The following is a 21,797-nucleotide window of genomic DNA, read 5'->3' on the forward strand; positions in this document are numbered from 1 at the left end:
ATTTTATTTTGCTTTGACCCAATCCCAAAATCTAAAGCCCCCCCCCAAAAAAATTGTTAAAAAAATATTGTCAAAATGTATTATATAAAACTTCTGAGCTCAAGTTTGTGAAATTTCCACTTTTATTCATTTTCAAAGGGGAAAAGAAAATATATTAATAAAGCATATCATGTGAAAGCTTGTAAGTGAGTGGGAAGATATAAGAAATTGATGAATTAGATGGCAAACAGACACATGAAACAATGCTCAACGTCACTCATCATCAAGGAAATACAAACCAAAACCACAATAAGATACCACCTCGCACCTGTCAGAATGGCTAACATTAACAACTTGGGCAACAACAGATGTTGGCAAGGATGTGAAGAAAGAGGATCTCTTTTGCACTGCTGCTGGGAATGCAAACTGGTGCAGCCACTCTGGAAAACAGTGTGGAGTTTCCTCAAAAAATTAAAAATAGAACTGCCCTATTACCCAGCAATTGCACTACTAGGTATTTATCCAAGAGACACAGGTATGCTATTTCAAAGGGACACATGTACCCCAATTTTTATAGCAGCACTATGGACAATAGCCAAAGTATGGAAAGAGCCCAAATGTCCACTGACGGATGAATGGATAAAGAAGATGTGGTGTACACAAAATATATAATATATATATATTTGTATATATATACACATACACATACACAATGGAGTATTACTTGGCAATCAAAAAGAATGAAAATCTTGCCATTTGCAACTACGTGGATGGAACTAGAGGGTATTACGCTAAGTGGAATTAGTCAGAGAAGAGAAGTATCATATGACTTCACTCATATGAAGATTTTAAGATACAAAACAGATAAACCTAAGGGAAGGGAAGCAAAAATAACATAAAAACAGGGAGGGGGACAAAAACATAGGAGACGCTTAATTATGGAAAACAAACAGAGGGTTACTGGAGAGGTTGTGAGAGGGGGAATGGGCTAAATGGGTAAGGGCATTAAGAAATCTCCTGAAATCACTGTTGCACTATATGCTAACTTAGATATAAATTAAAAAAAAAATAATAAACTAAATAAAAATAAAAATAAAGAAATTAATGAATTAGAGATATCCTAATTTAAGGAATTAGGCAAATAAATTGGTTGCACTTTCACAAGAAGAACCATAAATAGTTAACAACCACAACCAATTAGTCAGCAAATCCAATTGATCAGAGCTTCCTATTCTCTAATCTTAACTTCTTTTTTTTTTAATGTTTTTTTTGTTTTTTTTTTCTAGGAGAGAGAGAGAGAGAGAGACAGCATGAGCAGGGGAGGGTCAGAGAGAGAGGGAGTCACAGACTCTGAAACAGGCTTCAGGCTCTGAGCTGGCAGTCAGCACAGAGCCCGACGCGGGGCTCGAACCCACGAACCGCGAGATCATGACCTAAGTGAAAGTCGGACGCTTAACCGACTAAGCCATCCAGGCGCCCCTCTCTAATCTTAACTTCTGTTGAAATTTGAACATAGTACTATATTGCTCAGAAAGGGCTTCTAAAATTTGATTTTATGTGCTCATTTTATAACTGTTTTTAAATGGTTTTAGATGAGTGTATTTAGCTTCTCTAGCACCAATAGTAAACCGTGGAAGTGAAAAATGCCTTCAACTTAATTTATAATGAAGTTATAAAATAATTTACATTCTTCCCCATTATCTAGAATCATTCTCTTTGCAAAGCTTGGACATTCAATTAATGTTGTTAAAAAAAGATATCTTTAAAAAATAAGGGAAATGGTTCTGAAAACAAGACAAATTATCCATTTAATCATCATTACTATTTAATTCAAAATGACACACACAAAAATTTAGAGAAGTACAATGTATCCACTAGCTACCAGAACAATTTTAAAACTTCTCATGGAAGCAATCTAACTCTTCTTCATCTGCTATTTGATTCCAGGTAACTTTTCTTTGACAAACATTTTTAGAAGAGAGCCATTCATTTTAATTGAAGCAGTCAAGATTTTCCAACGTCATAGATTCTTATTATTTTAGAATTTACTGCTTTACATAGTCTTCTTCCAAAACAGAGCAAAATGAAATTAATAATCCTAGTAATAAGTGATACATTTTTCTCAGATCTTGTTTTTCTCTGTATTCGAGCAAGATTAATTTATGTTAAACCTCTATAATATACACAGAGAACCAACCAACTTTGACCTACCCCCTAAAATAATAACTTTCCATACTTCTTGCCTATTTGGAGAAACATAATTTTTAAAAAAACTTTTTAAATTAAAAAATATTTTAAATAAATACCTAACTATATCCAGTTTAGAATTTAGAAAAACAGATAGCACTATGTTTTTTGTGACACTACAATTCCTTTCATTGTTTTCAACTGTTGTATGTAGTCTTTAAAGTGGGGATACACCCCATTATCTGGAAGTGTCACTTGATTCTTTAATTACATATCTCCCCTTTCTGGTCCAAGTAAAACTAACCCATCAGATCCCAAAGGTCCTATAGGGACAGTCTATGAGAAGTAAAAGTAATACCTTGTGGTGAATAGAAAACCCTTAATAATAAATTTAGGAGAACAAAAACAAAAAGGTTTCCAAAACCAAACTAAATGACAATCACTAAGATCTCATATATTATGTGAGCAGACTCTGTCAGAGTGCTGAATTCACTTGCTTATCCCAGATGGTCATACACAAAATAATTACTAAATTGACATTTTTAATAAATAAGTAAAAATTAAAAAATAAAATCTATTATCTAACATAGCTTACTCAATCTGCACCCAGTGTATTCCTTATAATTGACATGCTTTACTAATTATAACGATTATCTCCCTTTTAAATCTGGATCTTATCTCAGTTTTGGGGGCAAGCGGGTTGGGAAGGATGAACTCTTCTATGAAAGCTAACCATTCTAACACAAAAACGTTTAGACTTATGAAATCTATATGTAGAAACCAATATCACAAAATGACTTCCAAGGAGTCAGATTACAGTAAAATTGTGCCTCAAATACCTTAGAAAAAGTAGAAATTCTAAATGTGGGTGTCTTCATTTGGAACCAAAATTTCCTACTGCATGATCTTGCTGATGGTCCTTGATTTTATCATCAGAGTCAGTTCCAGTTACATTTCCACTAATATGGACAGATCTAAAGTAGAAGAAAGAAGATACATTTAGTCTACTGAAAACATTATAGATTTTAGAATCTTTTACATATCATTGTTTCTCTGTAAGCATGCAAAGATTCTTACACAGATGCTTTAGTTGTTCAAGAAATGCCAATTCTCATTCTTATCCCTACTACAGATTTTAAAAATTGAAATTAAAGATTAAAACCTCAATAATAAATCAATTAATTAATAAAAGATCATTAGTTGCTAGCTTTAAAAAGGTTCAGATCCCCATGGAAGATATGCAGCAAACTGGGCTTTGCATCAGTATTCAGAGGAGACTGGGACCCTCAACTAGCTTACTCATCAGATTTGCTGACATTACCCCAGCAGCAGTGGCTTCGGTATCCAGTTTCAGGTAAAGTGAACAGTAGGAGGGAATGGGATTCCTCGCAGAAGACACCTCAATGCAATGGCTAGCGCTCATTACTGGATCGTTGTCACTGGGATATGACACACTGGATTTTTCTAAACTAATGATAGTATTATATCTTCCCACTTTTACCTCAAAGCTACCTCCTAACAGTGGGAGACTGCAGATATCAGAGAATGCTTAAGAAATGTGAGACCTACTGGCTTTCATTACTTAAAGCTTAACTGGTTCAGGCTGTACCACCTAGGGTTAAGTTTTTTACTAAATTTAATATTCCCTTTAGATCATAAAGACCCAGTGGATTAGGTCCAGAGATGATCATTATATCACAGATCAATTCAGGAATTGTGCCAGTTAATTCTACCTATGGCTTCCACCCATCACCCCAGGGCTTTATTCAAAACACAAACCATCCTGGCCAATTACCCCTCCCCTATTTTCATGCCCACAATCTTCTCTGTGATTTCTTACCCACCCCATGTGTTCCCCCACAACTACTGTCCCCTTTAACCTTTTCCCTGGGAAACCTCTGGAAACCTCTTTCACACAGTGAAACAAATCACCTCTACATCCTCAACCTATCAGTGAACACTGCTTTCAACCGCTGGGCTAAATCTGGCTTTTGAGAAGAGCCCTCTCTAGAGTGAAGGCTAACGCAGTAGGGATCAACCTTCCCCACAGTGATATTTCCAGACCCAAACTCACAAGCAATCCCTTTCCTGCCCTCAAGCTCAGGCCATCTGGCTTCCTACTCTCTTCTCTTTGTCATTCAATATCTCAATCTATCATTTGTAACCTAGGTCCAGACTTAATCCCTTAGATATGCTCTACTACTCTCATTTCTCCAGTTAGTTATTGTGTTATTACCAGTCTCAAATTCTGACTGTCACCCAAGCTCTCAATCTACTGAGTATGTTACTTTCTTCTTTCCACTTCACTACCCTCAAATTCCTAATCCTGGTTCAATTCAATTACATGCCAGAGAGAAAACATACAACCATGTGGAGTGATCCTGCTATAACATTAAAGTGTTCAACTTTATATATTTTTTAATTTTCTTTAATGTTTATTTTTAAGAGAGAGAGACAGCGAGAGAAGGGCAGAGAGAGAGGGAGACACAGAATCCAAAGCAGGCTCCAGGCTCTGAGCTGTCAGCACAGAGCCGGATGCGGGGCTTGAACTCAGACTACAAGATCATGACCTGAGCAAAAGTAGGAGGCTCAACCAACTGTGCCCCTGAAGTCTTCAATCTTAAACAATGAGTGCTATCCAGTGAGCCTTTTACATGTCATTAATCAGGTCCTTCCCCCACTACTCACACTGCCTTTTTTCCAAACTTTTTTTGGCACACTTCCTCTTCCAGTTCTATGAAAGGTGGGATGGAAGGGGTTCCTCCATGTTTTCCTTAACTGTCTGTGTAGGTTGTTATTATTACGAAAACATTATTTCATTTATTTTGAACATTTTCTCAATTGCTGACTTTTAATATAAAAGTTTTTATTTTTAGGTGGCCAGATTTGTCCACCACTGCCTTCTCTCTTTCTTTTATTATATCTCTGCTTAAAAATTTCTCCTCCTTCAATGACAACGCATAAATACTCTGATTTTTACCTTTGTATAGGATAATTGTTTCAATATTTCATTCCAAAAGATGTATGAAATGAAATTTGACTCTAAACTGTTTTCTGAATTGCCAACCAGTTTTCCTAACAAGATTCAGTAATTCTCACCATCCTTTGGTTTATAAGGGTTTTTTTTCACATATTTCATTTATTTTTCCAAAATATGGTTGATTTCTGGGCTATAACTCTTGCAGTACTTTAATTGTTGCTTCCTTATGTGCTTTAATTTGTGATAAGATTATTCTTTGGTAATCTCATCTCCAATTCTTTGACAACAGTTAGAGATACATTTTATCAGTTTCCCAAGACATGCCAAGTGATTTCATGAGTAAGAAATGGTTGCCCAGTCTACTCTTGAGTACTGTGTCTTTCTGTTATGGTTGGTGTCTACAAACATTGCTACTTTCTGTTTTAAAGCATCATCCATTTCACTACTGAGTCTAGAACCAAAACCTCTCTAACTATGCTAGAAAGTCACCCCTCTTAAATATTTATTCACCTGGAGCCAGATTCATGAATTCATAAAACCTTGCTCTTTGCAATTTTCCATGTTCTGTATTGGGTCTTTTCATTTGTAAAATCTGATTTGCATAAAATAAAGGTATCTCATACACACCTTTATTTCATAGGCGAACATTTTTTTATCATCTCTGAAGTATTTTTCAGATATTCCTATTACTCTTTAAGATCCACAGTTACGTTTATTATTTTTAGTTTCCATCATTTGCATACATTGTCAATACATCAAAATAGTCTATCAAAACTGAAAAATGATGTAAAAGGAACACATATTTTAACAGTCTCATTCCTATGTCATCCACATGCAGCTCACATTGCCCTACTTCTAACTTGATTGCTACTGGTCAACATTTTTATTAGTTTCTTCTATATCCTTCCAGCAATTCTTTATGTAAATACACTTAACTGAAGAACAGTCCTATTCCTCCTGTCTTCTTAAACAAAGTGCCCAGTTTACACCTGACTTTTTTTTTACCCAGTCTATTCTGCAGGTTTTCCATGTTAGGGTAAGCTTTGGCATTGTTTCCCTGACATTTCATTATGTATATACACTAGTTTGGGTAACTAAGCCCACAGCTGTAAGAAATTAGATTCCACAAACTTAAGTCTTGGTTTTGAAAGCAATTGAGAGTTCAAGAGCAACAACTGTACAAACCAAACAGTACAGAAACCTATGCAGTGTGATTTCAGAAATTTTTATTTTATTGATAAATATAAGTTCTCTTGTACATCACTTTATCTTTTCTCTCAAGTTTACTGTAAGCCTATCTAAAAATCCATCAACTGTTATAGTCATAACAGAGTAAGGAGCCTCAAGTACTAAAAGCTGCCCAACCTCAGCAAGAGTTTCAATAGGCCTACAAAAATGAAATACAGCTCCACAAGAGTCAGACAGTTGTACAAGTCAAGAACGGTTTCATTCTAAGTTAGTAGAATCAGAAAAGGCTTCACAGGAGAAAGAGCCCCTTAGGTTCGATCCAAAATGAAGAAATGCTCAAGAGGCAGATGAAGGCAAGAGAAAGCATGAAAGAGGGATCAGAATAAAGAGCTGTTTGCAATAGCACTCCTTGTCAAGAACTCTAAGTGGTTCCACTTTGGCTCAGAATGCGGGGAGCCACAAAAGAATGTCAATCCCACCCTCATGAGCCAGATCTACCAAATCAAAACCTCTCTTAGGCCTAACAAAGGGTCAAGGTCACAAGGCAACCAAGTAAATTTAATTCTAAAGAGGAACAAGTTCTCCAAGGAGAGGCCACATAAATAATTGGTTTTACCTTTGGTAGGTCACAGAGAAAGAAGAAGCCACCATACAAGTGTGTAAGAAAGAAAATCAGCTAAGATTTATGAAATTCTGAAAGACCAAGTATAGACTCATGTGTCAGTTTGGAATGGCTGGAGACCCCAGACACATGGAGAGTTTACACTCAACTGTTAAGTTCTTCTGCATGCTCACAAGAAAAATTAGAGGTATACCATATAGAGCCCTGCTTCAACAGGCAAGTGTGCAGGAGGTGACAAGCATAGGCATGAAACCCTACCTGATTCCCCAACCTTTCGTCAAACACAGATCAAAAGCCTAGAGCCACTAGGGGAAGGACAGAAAACCCTCTCACCCTAGGATCCAGGCAAAACTCTACTGCTTCAGAGGAGAATACAAGCAAAATGCCCCTGCCTCTGGAGGAGGAGGAAGAAACAGTCTCAAGGCCCCAAGACACAGGCAAAGATACACTGACACTAGGAAAAAGTAGAGCCCCCCCCAAAAAAAATCTACTTTTGGGGAGACAGCAGGAAAGAGTCATGGGCAAAGGATCCTAAACCAATACCAAAGAGATCAACTACCATGTGACCAACTACAAATATAAGGCAGAGTCTGACTACAAGGGAGAAACAATAGAAAAGCTAAGGGGCACCTGGGTGGCTCAGTCGGTTAAACATCGGACTTCAGCTCAGGTCATGATCTCACAGTTTGTGGGTTCAAGCCCCACATCAGGGTCTGTGCTGACAGCTTGGGGCCTGGAGCCTGTTTTAGATTCTGTGTCTGCCTCTCCCCTGCTCACACTCTGTCTCTCTCTGCCTCACTCACAAAAATAAATAAAGATTTTCTAAAAATTAAAAGAAAAAAGAATAGAAAAGCTAAGAAAGCTTCACCACCAACATCCAGGAACACAGGGCCTGGATGGACCAGGACCGGGTCTGGACTAGGACAAGAGAAGCCTGCCCTGCTCCGCAGGCACAGGCATGGGAAACAAGCAACAATAATCCCTGGGAGAGGGACAATAACATAAAGAAATCTCTCTGGTGCACAGATATGCAAAGACTGTTGAAAGATGAGGGTGGTACAGGAACACAGAAAAATCCTGTAATACCACATGCCACACTCTAGACACAAGGGAGCAACAGCCAACTGCTGGAGAAATTTGAAGCCTGTGGTACAATGAAGGTAATGAGGGCAAAAGAATCCAAACCTCGCTCAATTCATGCTTAGATTGACTCAACTTCCAACACAAACAGCCTAACAGAAGAAGAGGATCGTTTTAATCTCTTCTATTTTTCTGTACACAATGATGAACATTAAATCAAAAATTATGAAGCATATACAAGAGCAAGAAAAAAATAACCCGTTATCAAGAGATAAAGCAATCAACAGAATCAGAAATGATTTTGCTATTGAAACTATCAGACATTTAAAAATAACTACAAATACGTTAAATGGTCTAGTAGGAATAATGAAAAACACACACAAACAGATGGACATTTTCAGCAGTGAGATGGAAACTATTAAAAAAGGGCAAAATAAAAAAAATAGAAACAGCAAAACAATTCTATTAGAGAAAAAAAGTTCCTGAGACAGGCTCAACAGCAGTCTGGACACAGAGGAGCAAAGAATCCCTGAACTAAAAGACAAGTCAATAGAAAGAATCCAAAATGAAACCACAGTTAAAGAGTGAGGGAAAAATAACAGTTCAGGGCATCTAAGAGCTGTAGAATTGTAACAAAATATCTAATATCCATTCAATTGAAGCCTGAAGAGAAGGAAACAAAAAAAAAAATTAGATGAAGAGATAATGGCCAAGAATTTTTCCAAATGAATCCAAGATAACAAAACAGCAAAAAATCCTACAGAATCCCAATCATGATAAATGCCTAAATGCACACACACAAATATATATGGACATATCATAGCCAAAATGCAGAAAAATAAAGATAAAAAATTTCGAAGGCAGAGATAAAAAATTACTACATATAAAGACTAAAATTTCCTTCTCTTCAGGAAATTGCACAAGCCAAAAGACAATAGTGTAGAATGACTAAAAAGCTAAACACAGAATTCTATAACCAGAAAAAAAATTCAAAAATGAAGAAAGAAAGAATGTTTTGACAAATGAAACCTGACAGAATGCACTGCCTGCAAACACCAAAAATGTTTAAAGAAATTCGTTTGGCAGGAATAAAAATTACCAGGTAAAAATGTAGATCTACAAAAAGAAATGATGAGCATTATCAAGAAAAGGTAATTATAAAATACTGTTGTTTCTTATTTTTATTCATTTTAGGTTATATAAGAAATAAAGTATTGTGGGGTTAACAACATATATACAAGCAAAATCTATGAACATGAAGAGGAAAGATAGAAAATAAAGTATATGGTCATATGGTGATCATGTGACACACGAAATAGTATACTGTTATTTAAACAAAGAGTGTCAAAAGTTAAAGTTATATCCTTCAAACCCTAGAGTAGTTGTTCTCAAGTGGCGGGGTGAGAGGGGGGCTGTTTTACTCCCTTAGGGACATGAAGGAAAGTCTGGAAACATTTTTGGTTGTCATAACTTCAGAGGGGGAGTGGTTGCTACTTTCATCAAGTAGAGAGAGGCCAGAGATGCTGCGAAAAATCCTACAATACACACAGAAGATCTCCTCCAGTCCCCAAAAATTATCCAACTGAAAATACAATACTGTCAAGATTGAAAAGCCATGACTCAGAGCAACTGCTAAAATATATGTGTGTATATACATATATGTACACTAATATATGTGTATACATATATATTTATATATGTGTATATAAGTGTATATGTGTGTATATTCATGTATGTCTACATATATAAAATAAGCCAAAAGTAGTATATAAAATGAAATTATGAAAAAAGACTAACTCAAAATAAGGTAAATTAATATAACAATATATTGTTAATAATATTAATAATCAATATTTTAATCAACAAAAGATAGAAAGTTACTAAGATATAGAAGACCTGAAAACACTATCAACTGACTTGACTTAACTGAATATTTATAGAACATCCAACACAATGAGAGCAGATATATTTTCTTTTCAAGGGCACATGGAACATTCACCAAGAAAGACCATATTCTGGGCCATAAAGTGAACCTCAACATATTTAAAAGAATTAAAGTCACATGATATATTTTCTCTGACCAAAACAGAATTAAATCAGAATAATTGAAAAATAATTTCAAAGAGTAAGAAAAAATTTTAAATATTTTTAATTGAATGACATGTAAAACAGAACATATCAAAATTTGTGGAATACCGCTAACAGTTTTTAGAAACTTAGAGCATTAAATGCTTATATTAGAAAACAAGCAAAGTCTTGAGTCAATAATAATAAGCCTTCATCTTAGAGAAGTAGAAAAGGAAGAATAAATTAAACACAAAGCCATTAGAAGTAAGAAATAAAATTGAAAAAAGAAATAGAGAAAACCTATGAAACTGAAATCTAGATCTGTGAAACATTCAATAAAATTGAATGAACTTCCAGCTAAAGTGATCAAGAAAAAAAGAGAGAAGCCACAAATTATGTATATCAGGAATGAAAAAGGAACACCACTAGAGAGCTTACAGATATTAAAAGGATAGTAAAAGAATACTGTGAACAATTTATGGCAATACATTTTACAACTTCTATTTTACAAATAAAATGTACCAATTTCTTGAAAAATCTGAAGGTAAACTACCAAGTTCACTAAAAGAAGAAACCAGTTAATAAGAATAGCTCTTAATATATTCAGGACATTTAACTCATAATTTAAAACCTTCCCATGAAGAAAGTTCCATGAGAAGGGGCTTCCTTGGTGAATTCTACCAAACGTCTACGAAAGAAGTTATACCATATTACATGAACTCTTCCAAATATACATAAGAAGAAAACACTTCTCAATTCATCTTAAAAGCGCTACTCGTAAATTTTAGCATTACTCAGATACAAAAATCAGACAAAAGAAAAAACTTTAAGAAAAGTAAAGTACAGACCAATATCCTTTCATGAATACAGACACAAAATATCTTAACCAAGTATTAAAAAATGAATCCAGCAATTATAAAAAGGAATATATATCATGACCAAACAATTTATCCTAGCAATGCACTATTAATATTAATATTAGTTCAATATATGAAAAAAATCCATCAATGAAATTCACCCTAACAGTGGACTAAAACATAAATGATCATCTTAATAGATGTAAAAAAAAAAAAAATTAGAAAAAGCCCAGTCATTCATGATTCAAAACTCAGAAAACTAGAAACAGAAGGGAATGTCCTCAGCCTAGGACATGAATCTACAACAAATCTACAGCTAATATACATAATCACAAAATACTAAATGCTAAGATCAGGAACAAGGCAAGAACATCTGCTCTTACCACTCCTATTCACTGTATGTACTGCCAGTACAATAATGCAAGAAAAATAAATAAAAGCCTAGAGATGAGAAAAAAAGAAACAAAAATGTCTTTTTTTTCCCCAAATGACAGGATTATCTATATAGAAAATCCCAAAGAATCTACTACTGAAACTGATAAGAAAATTGAGCAAAATTGCAGAATACAAAGTCGACACATAAAATTCAACTGTACTTCTATATGGCAGCAATGAATAATTAGAAATAATTGAACAGTAACAATTATATTAATATCAAAAGATATTTAGGATAAATATAACAAAATAAATAGAAGATTTGTATGCTCAAAAATATAAAACTCTCAGTGAAAAATCAAGGATCTTAATAAATGGAATATACGGTTCTCAAAGATCAAATCCATCAATATTGTTAAAATAGCAATTCTCGTGCATTTATAAATTTACCCTAAGTCCCAATTAAAATCGCAGAAGATTTTTTGTAAAAACTGACAAGCTGATTCTAAAATTTATATGGAAATGCCAAGAACTTAGAATATTCAAAACAATTTTGAAAAAAAAAGAAGTTGGAAAATTTACAGTAACTGATTTCAAGACTTTCTATAAAGCTATAGTTATCAAGACTTTGTAATTCTGGTATAAGGATAAACATACAATTCAAGGGAACAGAAGAGACAATCCAGAAACAGATCTACAAATTCACAGTCAACTGAGTGTCAACAAAAGTACCAGGGTAATTCAATGGAAAAAGAATTGTCTTTGTAACAAATGCAGCTGGAACAATGGACAATCCATATTGGTGGGGGGGAGGGGAGAGAAGGAGCTCAATTCATACCTCATATCTTATACAAAAATTAATAGGCCTAGGGGCGCCTGGGTGGCTTAGTCGGTTAAGCGTCCGACTTTCGCTTAGGTCATGATCTCGCGGTTCGTGGGTTCGAGCCCCGCGTCGGGCTCTGTGCTGACTGCCAGCTCGGAGCCTGGAGCCTGTTTCAGTCTGTGACTCCCTCTCTCTCTGACCCTCCCCTGCTCACGCTGTCTCTCTCTCTCTCTCTCTCTCTCTCTCTCTCCTAGAAATAAATAAAAATATTTAAAAAAAAATTAATAGGCCTAAATATTTAAAAATGCAAAACTATAAAACTTGTAGAGGAAAATATAAGAGAAAATCTGGGGACCCTAGGTTAGCCCTAGGGGTTGTCAAACTTTTTCTGCAAAAGGCTATACAGTGAATATTTTAAGGTTTATGGGCTACGTAGTCTCTGCTGTAAGTACTCTGTCATTTTGCAACCCTAGGCAATATGTAAACAAATGGGCATGGCCATGTTGCAACAAAACTTTATTTACAAAAACAAGCAATGGGTTCAGTCAGCTATAATCTGCCAAACTGAGTTAGGCAAAGAGTTTTTAGGTATGACACAAAAAGCACAAGTCATTAAAGAAAAATTGATATTATCACAGTAAAACAAAATTTTTAAATTCTGCTATTCAAAAGACAGTGTTATGAAAGTGGAAAGACAAATCACAAACTTGGAGAAAATATCTGCAGAAATTATCTGCAAAACACAGACCTCAAAAATAACGTGTTTTTTGGAACATAAAGAACTTTTCAATACAATAAGGAATAAGAATTCTAATACAAGTAATGGCTAGAGTATCTGAACAATGCTAAAATGACCACTAACAAGCAGTCTCATTACTTGGTACATGTGTGTAATCCTTCCTACTGGCCTTGAGGCTCTCTGAAGCTAGACTACTCCATCTGAATGGAGCACCCAACATCCCAGCTTATACAAAAAAGATAATCAACAAATGAAATAAAGTTATCAGAGCACTTTTTAAAATATTTATTTATTTATTTTGAGAGAGAGAGAGAGAGAGAGAGAGAGAAAGTAAGTGCAGGAGAGGGGAAGGAAGAGAAAGAGGAAGAGAGAGAATCCCAAGCTCTGTACTGACAGCGCCACCCATGTGCTCCTATATGAGCACTTTTTAAGTTAAATTTTTTAATGTTTATTTATTGAGTGATAGAAAGACAGCAGTGTGGGGCGGGGATGGGGGGGGTGGGCGGTGGACAGGGAAAGAGGGAGAGAGAGAGGGAAATCCCAAGCAGGCTCCACACTGCCAGTGCAGAGCCTGACACGGGGCTCAAACTCACAGACTGTGAGATCGTGACCTGAGCCGAAATCAAGAGTCGTAGGCGTAGCCAACTGAGCCACCCAGGAATCTCATTAAGTTAATTTTTTGAGTAGTTAATACATGTGCCTGATACAAAAAGTAAATTGTACTAAAGAGTTACGGTAAATAGAAATTTTCCCCCAGTCATCCTGCTCCCTTTCCTTATTTATTATGTATTCATAGGTATTCTGTACATATAAAGTGACATATTTACACAGCTTCTCATTATGATTTTTTAATTTAATGTACCTTAGCGTTTACTTCACATCATTCCTTATAGAATTCCCTCATGCTTTTAACAATTTCGTAATATTATATGATTACATCATAATTTAATCTTCTCTCACTGATGAATACTAGTGTTGTTTCATATTGACAAATGCTGTAAATAATATCTGTGTACTTATGAAGTGGAATTACTAAATTAAAAGAATATCTTGATTTTAAATTATGATAGCCTTTGTTAGACTATGCTCTACAAAGTTCATCGGAGCTTAAAATATATATATGGAAATATGTCAGTAAATCTTCCAGTTCAGGGAAACTAAAATAAAGCAGAAAATTCTCTTAGTATGGCCCTAAACAAAGATGTTTTGAAGACTTTCAACTCTAAATAATCCACGATCCTTGTTAATCTAAAATAAATGTACAGTGAGTGGCAATGAGAATTGTGAGGCTCAGCATGTACCCCCCTCCACTATTCCAAAATCTTTTCTATTAAATTGGTAATACTTTTTTATTTAATATTTATAATCTATTTCTAAGAGGACTTGGCACAGTTACAAGTTAAGATACAAGCTAAGATGATTCATCACAAGAAAACTATGTAAATAAAATTTAAAATTACTGACACTGCAACAGTTGGTATGGCACATACTACCCTCTAAAGATGGCTGCCATTGACTGATTCCTTCTCTGTGCATGTCACCCCATCCATCGAGAGATGGGGCTAAAAGGGGGAAGCTGGTTGGCTCGGTCAGAAGAGCATACGACTTTTGGTCTCAGGGTTGTGATTTCGAGCTTCCTGATGGGTGTAGAGATTAAATAAATTTAAAAAGGGGGGGGGGGCTTATTTCCTAGCTCCTTATATCTTGCCTGGCCAAGATCTGACCAACAGGATGAGGTGAAAGTGATCTTCTCAAGCTCTAGAAAACAAGAGAATTGACTGCTTCCTTTTTCTCCCTCTTGGAAACTAGAAGCCATATAAGAAATCTAACTACCCTGAAACTATCATGCTGTGGAGAGGCCATGAAGAGACAGACCAAAGTGCCTTCTCACACTGTCCAGCTCTGTGCAGCCACCAGCTGACAGAGAGGTCCCTGCTCAAGTCACAGAGAACAGAACCCTCTAGCTAGGCCTGCTCAAATTCCTGATCCACAGAACTGTAAAAATAACAAATCAATGTTATTTTAAGACACTAAGTTTGGGGGTGATTTGTTATATGGCAGTAGGCAACTGAAACAAACACTTTTCAAGCTCATGATATCAGCAAACTATAAACACTGCGTATCAAATTTAGTTCTATGTTTTCCAGGTTACAAGTTTTTAATTTTTGATAAAGAAGAAAATATAAATTTTGTATCTGAACCATAAGCACTTGTATAAAGAACAATAAACCTTAGCCCACTAGGTTTCAAATATAATTTTAGAAGATGCAAATCATTCAAATAATGTTTCTTATTTGAAGAATAAGAAACTGAAGATAGATTTTTCAGACAGAGAGCATATCATTAAATCAGAACTCAGTATTGGCATTTTCATGTCAGGAGAGACTGAGATGACATGGTCCTGATACTTCTGTTCTAGGAACACTTAATACAAGAAACTAGATGAATACATAATTAAGATATTCATTATACTACCTTCTCATATTTGATATTTTAAGTGAGCTTTTGATAGACACTAAGTAGCTGTCAATTTATGATTAAATCTTCTAATAAGAACACACAGAATACTCTATAAGGTTAGTTAAAGTTAGAGACATATACATGAATAGCCTAAAACAAATGAACCTTCCCCCTAGAACTGCTCCCACTGAAATCACCAATTTCTTTAATGTTATATCCCATGAAAAAATCTTGGTCCACCTCAACTTATTTCATCTTAAACACAAATAACCAGTCCCTATTAGTGCAGCCTTTTAGTGCAGCCCACATTCAAGGAATGGGGAATTAGGTTCTATCTCCTTGAAGAAGGGAAGTGTCTGCATAAATTACTTTGAATTCTTCTGTGCTGGATAAATAAATAAGTAGGGGCAATTATTTATTCAGTCACTTCTTTTAATCAGTATGGACTTAAGGATATTTATTTTATACTTTGAGCTATAATCCAATACTATGTTATTTGTTTTGTTGTTCAAATTTGTCCCGCTTTGGCCACTGGAAGCTCTTTCCAGTTGATTCCCGTATCCTTTTGCCAAGCCCCTACATTTTGGGATTTTGAATATATTCTTACTCTCAGCACTACAAAGTGTTCAAGGCTTATCTTGCATATTCCTGCCTCAGTCCGAGTATCAGTCATTTCCCAAAGAGCCTACTTCTTTTTATTGAAGATGGTTTTAGAAACCAAGATCCAGGAGTGCTTGTGCTACCAGGGTGTCATTGCTTCTAGGCCCTTTCAGTAGACAGAGCTAAGAAACAGGTGTATGTATATTGGGCCATTTATACACATGTTATCTATAATCATTTCCGTATCTATATGAACCTAAAATGAGTTCATACTGATGCCTCTAACTCTAATACAATACCACATGTTCATTCTAGCCTTTCCCTTGCCCAGGGTTATCTATAACCTCACTCTCCAAAGTGAGAAACCTAGCCCTCACAGTTTACCATCCATTTATTTACTTGTTTAATGCTAATATGCACATACGATAGTTTCAGAATTGTTACCCTACACACTCCTGAATTTTTGCCCTATGTTTTCTGTCATTCCATCACCAAGTCTTATTAGAAGAATCCTTGTTTTAGATATATATGTTCCCAAGGTCTTTCACCTAAATAATCTCTTCTCTCTCTGCACATTCTACATCAGTGATCTTTCATATCTGTGACTTGAGTTACCTTCCCAATAACTCTCTCTAGCTCAGATCCCTCTCCTAAACTCCAAATCCACTTATCTATCTTCTGGATTGGCACCTCAAACTGAACTCATCATCCTTCCCTAATCTTCCTCTCTAAGATTCCCCTACTGAATGGCATCATCATCACGTACCTACTGCACAAGCCAAAATCTTAGGAGCAGATCTGTCCTCTTCCCCCTACATCTTCCTAATATCCAACCACCAAAGCCTAAATCATTTTCAAATCCATCAACCACTCACCATCCCATGGTCCTACCATGGCCAGCCCAATATCACCTCTGACTAGAAATATTTGTTAGAACAAACAAATAAATTAGACAAATCTCTAAATGATCTTACTACCTTCAATACCTTCTGATATTCTCCACACTATAACCTGTGTTATCTCTCTAAAAAACAAACCAGATCACATCAGTTTTTCATGATTAAAATCTTTTTAATAATTCCTCATTCCTCCCAAGATAACACCAAATTACCCTGACACCATTTTCAAGGTTCTGTGTGATACTGTCCCTCATTATCTCTCTGGTGTCATCTGATCCTTTCTCCTACTCTGTACTCTCTGCAATCAACTAATCCAAAATCTTTTCAATTTCTCCCTCTTGTCTTCTTATCTCAACATACATGTTCCTTCTTCAGAAAGCCAGCTCCTGTTCTACACTCACATTTCCCCCTGCAGTCTACCCACTGTAGCATCCAGTGCACTGAATTGTGCCTACCGGTTATTTCTTCTAGACTGTAAACTTCATCAGGGCAAAATTCACATTACCTTGTTTTTTTTACTGTATCCCAAGAGCCTATCTCTCTGCCTAGTATACAGCAGGAACACAATAAATGCTTAAAATAAATACTTTTGAGTTTCTGTTCTTGCTATTTCTGTGGCTTAGGTTTAATGGCTTTTTCACAGGTAATCAAAATAAAATACCTTCTATAAGGTATAAAGTTTAATGTTAATCTGTTAAATCAAGCTTACTAATTATATTATTCTATACAGTATTTCCTCAGATACTTTTCTTTTGTAAAAGATACAAAACCAGTATTATTTCTGAAGCCATGTCTGTCTGGCAATCTGTTTTGCCTTCATATGTAAATGATAGTATGGTAAAGTATAAAAGTCTTGAGATCATAGCCTTTTCCCTCACAGCACTGCAGATAACTGCAGTAGTTACCAAACTCCAAACCAAAAAACAATACTATTCGGTGATGAAATTTTCACTAGCCCTGAATGCAGCAAGATCAATAAAAATGACAGTATTATTCACTGTAAAACAAAAATTATTACATTATTTGGTTATATAGTACATGCTTGTTTAGCCAAAAAAGTTTGATAATTTATGTTAATTACTCAAGTTTTCTACCAGCATTTTATTTGCCCATAAATCCAAAGGTCTGGAATTCTCTGATTTAACATGTTCACTGAATATAAGATTATATTCCAATCTTATCATCTTTTCCTTTAAAATAATTTTGTTTTCCTCCCTGAATGCTTATAGAATTTTCTCTCATTCTTGAACATCATCTTGTTCATTACAATAATCACTCATCTTGCCATTTGGTGAGTTCTTTTTAAAATATAAGTCATCAGGGCACCTGGGTGGTTCAGTCGGTTAACCATCTGACTCTTCATTTTGGCTCAGATCAAGATCTCATGGTTCATGGGATTCAGGCACAGCCTACTCAGGATTCTCTCTCTCCTTCCCTCTTTGCCCCTCCCACACACGCATGTGCTCTCCCTCCCTCTGTCTCTCTTTCAAATAAATAAACTTAAAAAAAATTTTTTTGAATAGTAAAATAAAAATAAATTTTAAAAATTTCAGTTGTCAGTTTAGCAATATTTTCAACATGTTTTGAGTATTTCTTGATTACTTATGCATCATTTATTTTTTTCCTTCTAGAACAGTCAACTTATGTATACCATTATCTCTTGGATCTATCTACTGTATCCATTATCTTTTCTGTCATGATCCATTTCTTTCTTTACATAACCTTGGGACATCAGTTGGAATTAATGTTCTCATTCACTAATATGATTCTTCTCTGGATATGCAATTGCTTTTCACTATTACTTACTTTAGTTCAAATTAATGATTTTGTTTTCTAAAAACTTTTTCCTGTTCTCCAAATACCCATTGTTCATGACAATCACCTCTTAAATTTCACTGAGTCTAAGAATTTGGGTTTTTTTTACATCTGGCACAGTGTCATAACTACTTTGCAGAAAGCTATCTGCTTTGAAATTTCAAATTATTCCTTCTTTTGAACTGCTGAGTCTTATCTCCTACGATTTTTCTGTTTGCTCATACTTACAAGAAGGACAGCCATGTATTTTCAGAATCAAGCTGAGAAAAACTCTCTTAAGAATTATTTAGATCAGTGTTAAAATCTTTTTCAGAAAATCTCCCCTTAATGCCAACGCTGGAAACCCCAAACCAGCTGGGGCTACCACCTCTCCTCTGACTGCTGAAGCTAGCCTCAATAATAGTCTCAATCCAGTCAGTGGACTAGCTCTCTGTGTCAGTTCGGATTAGGTTCAGCTGCACATGAACAAATAAATACCTGTGGTTGACAGAAAAGAGAGGTTTATTCTCTCTCACATAAGGCATCTGGAGGTAGGTGCGTTAACATGGACCGAAGGCTCTGTGCTCACCACAGACTCCCGTGTGTTCTATCGTTTTGCTCTGCCAGCCCTACCCCATAGCATCTATGCTCAAAGTCATCCCATGGTCAAAAAACTATCATGGCGCCTCCAGAAATCACATTCATGTCCCAAGCAGAATAAAGAAGGGAAGGATGAGAGCTCCTTCTGAGGCTTCCCAGATGAGTCCACCTCTTTTAAAGAGCTTTCCTAGAAGCCCTACCCTAAGACTTCTATTTACAACTTCTGGGAAATGTTTTATTTTATAGCTGGGCTTAATGAGGTGTCCACAATATAGTGGTAATGTTACAAGAATGAAAAGAGGCAACCAGGCCTCTCAACGCCATCATTTTTCTCTCTCTCCTGAACAAGATTCTAGTTTGCCAACATCTCTCTTGATATAAAGTCAAACAAGAGATGTCAAACAAGAGATGTTACATGTATTTTCACCAGGGCAGGATAATTAATTCTTACTGTCAGAACATAATACTTCAGTTAATGTATATTAAGATTGCCCAAATTTTCCCTAAAGTCATATCAAACTTCTAATTGTCTAAAATGCGCTTTTTTTTTTTTGCTAGAACTATTCCAAAATGGGATTCTGGAACTAAGTGTATTTGTGCAATTGATTTTTAATGACTCTTAATTGAACATCTTCAGTGTGACACTGCGGTCAAGTTAAAAACACAAAAAGACCTTGAAAGACTTATGGTATCAAGTAGCTGAGGAGAGAGAGCATACAAATAAATGAACAAAAAGGTATGATAGCATATAAATCTTTCCAAAGAAAAGAGACAATGAGTGCTACAAAAATGTAGCCCTGGGAGAAAAGTAAAATGGGAGGAGGTAAAATAAGAGAATGAAAGAAACCCCCTGACAAAGTTTTTAAGAAACTAGCAGAGAAGAAGAGAAGCTAGAGAAGAAGAGAAGCTAGAGAAGAAAAAAAGACTACAGAACAACATCCTCTCCTCCAACCCTGCACCCCCTCCGTATCTCAGCTTCTACAGATCTCACTCCTCTACAAAACCTACGACTGCAGAATCTAGTTTCACGCGCTCTACCATCTTACCTTCCATGTATTCTTTTTTTTTTTTTTTTTAATAGTTTATTGTCAAATTAGTTTCCACATAACACTCAGTGCTCATCCCCACAAGTGTCCTCCATGCCCATCCCCCCTCCCCCCACATCCATCAGTCCTCAGTTTTTGTCAGCATTCAAAAGTCTCTCACCTTCCATGTATTCTTTAACTCAGGTAGGTTTTTTTAGATGAATATGTTTATTTAACAAGTACTGTTATTATTATTCATAATATTTCGGATTGCTAACTTTAACTCAGGTTTTAATCAGGTTTTTAATCAGGTTTTAATCCCACCACTCCACTCAAGCTGCTGCCTGTCTCTACTGAATTGGCAAATCACCACTCAGCCCTTATTTTCTCTTGGTAATCTGACATTGTTGACCACTCCCCTACTTCTCTGGTTTCCAGGACATTAGTCTTGCTATATCTCTTACTCTTCCAACCCTTCCTTGCCCATGCTGGCTCCTCCTCTTCCATACAGCTCTCAAATGGAAGTAGTCATTGGGTCTCAAAATCTGTATTTCTCATGAGCAAATTCATCTAATGAACGTGAAACCCAACACCACTATCACCTATACAGGACTTCCAAAATTGACTCAAGCCCAAACATTTGAGTTCTGAATCCATATATCCACTAGTCTAACAAAAAATACTTGTCCACCTCTCTGTCCCACAGGAATCTCAAGCTCAACCCTAGCCCCCAAAACTGCTTTTACTCTTGAATTTGTTAGTGTGGTTTCAGGAAATATTACTTCTCCAGTTAACCTAATCAAGAAACCTAGAAAGAGTTCAGATGCCTTCTTCTCTCACATTCCCACACCCAAGCGGTCTTATCAATTCTATGTTTTTAACATCTTTCGTATTTGTTTCCTCAGCTGTATCCCTACTGCTACTATCTTAGTTCAGGATCTCATTATATCACGGGATCATCAGAAAGAGCCAGTTCTCTCTGCTACCAGTCATGTAGCGTTCTAATCCATCCTCCACGGGCACCAACTAGATTGCTCCACTTCAACACCCATAATTTTCATTCCCCAGATCTCTAACTGACTCTTCTTAATAAGTGCCACCCCTATTTTATAATCACTTGCTTTTGTTAAGAACATAATAAAGTCCTTATCTCTAAAATTATTGGCTAAACCTAATTTAGAATCTGTCCTAGTAACTTTTTACTAGACTCTGAGCTCTTCTCTTTATTGATTCTCTTGCATGGTGCTGGCTTTCCTGAAACATTTGGCAATTCTTATCCTTATATTTGGGATTCTGTTACATTCTGCTGGCTTCTGTCGGTATTTCATTCAGGAAGCAATACTCATATTGCTTTCAGGAGGAGTGGAGGAAGAGCAAACACGGTGCTTCGGGGCCTGGTCTTCCACATACGAGTACAACCAGCTACTGATGGTGCTTCACCATCTCATAGACCCAGGCTCCTACATGCAGTTCTCACTTGGAAACTGACCTTTTGCTTGAGCAGAAGTGGTATCAGAATGTA

At 35.9% G+C, this 21,797-nt stretch overlaps 1 protein-coding gene across 5 annotated transcripts in view; it reads right to left on the reverse strand.

Moving 5' to 3' along the window:
- The window catches only part of NCOA1 (nuclear receptor coactivator 1), a 214,653-nt gene that overhangs the window by 180,021 nt on the left and 12,835 nt on the right, over positions 1-21,797 (reverse strand). For all 5 annotated transcript variants that reach the window (XM_077774063.1, XM_077774064.1, XM_077774062.1 and 2 more), the window contains exon 2: positions 3,006-3,140. The gene's annotated coding sequence lies outside the window, so the exon portion shown is untranslated. The remainder of the gene's footprint in view (positions 1-3,005; positions 3,141-21,797) is intronic.

Source organism: Crocuta crocuta, unplaced genomic scaffold (genome assembly GCF_008692635.1).
Source record: "Crocuta crocuta isolate KB4526 unplaced genomic scaffold, BGI_CrCroc_1.0 scaffold246, whole genome shotgun sequence".
Taxonomy (NCBI): domain Eukaryota; kingdom Metazoa; phylum Chordata; class Mammalia; order Carnivora; family Hyaenidae; genus Crocuta; species Crocuta crocuta.